General features: G+C 46.8%; 1 protein-coding gene across 4 annotated transcripts in view; it reads left to right on the top strand.

Annotated features, from left to right (window-relative positions):
* Positions 1–58: 58 nt before the first annotated feature.
* LOC147185825 (prospero homeobox protein 1-like) overlaps positions 59–975 on the top strand; it is a 33,761-nt gene continuing 32,844 nt past the window's right edge. For 2 of the 4 annotated variants that reach the window (XM_086104199.1, XM_086104201.1), the window contains exon 1: positions 455–702. The gene's annotated coding sequence lies outside the window, so the exon portion shown is untranslated. The other 2 variants (XM_086104198.1, XM_086104200.1) reach the window with 2 other exon arrangements.

Below are 975 nucleotides of genomic sequence, written 5' to 3'. Positions count from 1 at the left end.
GCCCGTGACGCTCGCACGTCTTCCGGCTTCCTTCAGCCGCGTCTTCAAGTGAATCTTTTTTAGTGGCCGGGGAGGAGCGCACCGCTGCATCCAGTCCTCCTGGTCCATCCAGACAAAACAGACGCGCGCTCGCGCTCTCCTTTTCTCGCACTTACCACACACACCGCTCTCAATTTGGGCGTCCGGCAAGAGGGGAAGGCAGCCAAAAGAGCTCCTCGCATCTTCCTACAGTCGCTTTTTTTTTGGGGGGGGGTGCGTGTGTTCTTGTTAGTTGTCTTTTCTTTTCATTCCAGCCATCCGAGCATCCAGGCACAAGCGGTGATCTTGTCTATCTTTTGTCGTGGAGCGTGTCAGTGTGATTTGTTTTTTTTTTTTTTTGGTAACCCCCTCCTCCGCCTCTTCCTCCTCCTCTTCGTCGTCGTCATCATCATCATCTGCGGGGGTAAGTAACCTTGTCGTCGGATACCTCCCCTCTCGGTGAGCGCCGGTGGGCGGTCAAGGGGAGGAATAAAAAAAAAACAACAACAAAAAAAGAAACGCACATTAAAAAAACGATTTAAGTATCATTAACGCAGTTAAAATAGCCCCCCACCCCCGGAGGGAAATAATGGCCGTTTTCGTTACTTTTGGGAAAATTTGCTGCCAAAGTTTTGGGGTGTTTTTTTCGGTGAGGATGAAGTTTCAGATTCGGGAAAGTTGAAAGTAAGTTCATGTGCTGGAAAAGTCGGTTTCGATGGCATTTGTGCGTGTGTGCGTGCGTGTGTTTCTATAGGGCACGATTTTCCTCCTCATAATACAAATACAAGACCCAGCTTTCAAACTACCGCACGTCCACTTCGAATTGTTGCTGCTGCGGTTGTTGTATTTGGTGGCCTGTCACTTTAATGGAGTTATTATGTTTTAGAATCGTTTTTATTTTATTTGTAAGTATTCTTATTATTATTTATGGAGTACTACACCTTGAGGTTTAAATTG

Source organism: Hippocampus guttulatus, chromosome 23, assembly GCF_054856545.1.
Source record: "Hippocampus guttulatus isolate MCC_2025c chromosome 23, RoL_Hgut_1.0, whole genome shotgun sequence".
Classification (NCBI taxonomy): Eukaryota; Metazoa; Chordata; class Actinopteri; order Syngnathiformes; family Syngnathidae; genus Hippocampus; species Hippocampus guttulatus.
The sequence above is the reverse complement of the archived record's forward strand: the minus strand, read 5'-3'. Positions and strand labels throughout refer to the sequence as shown.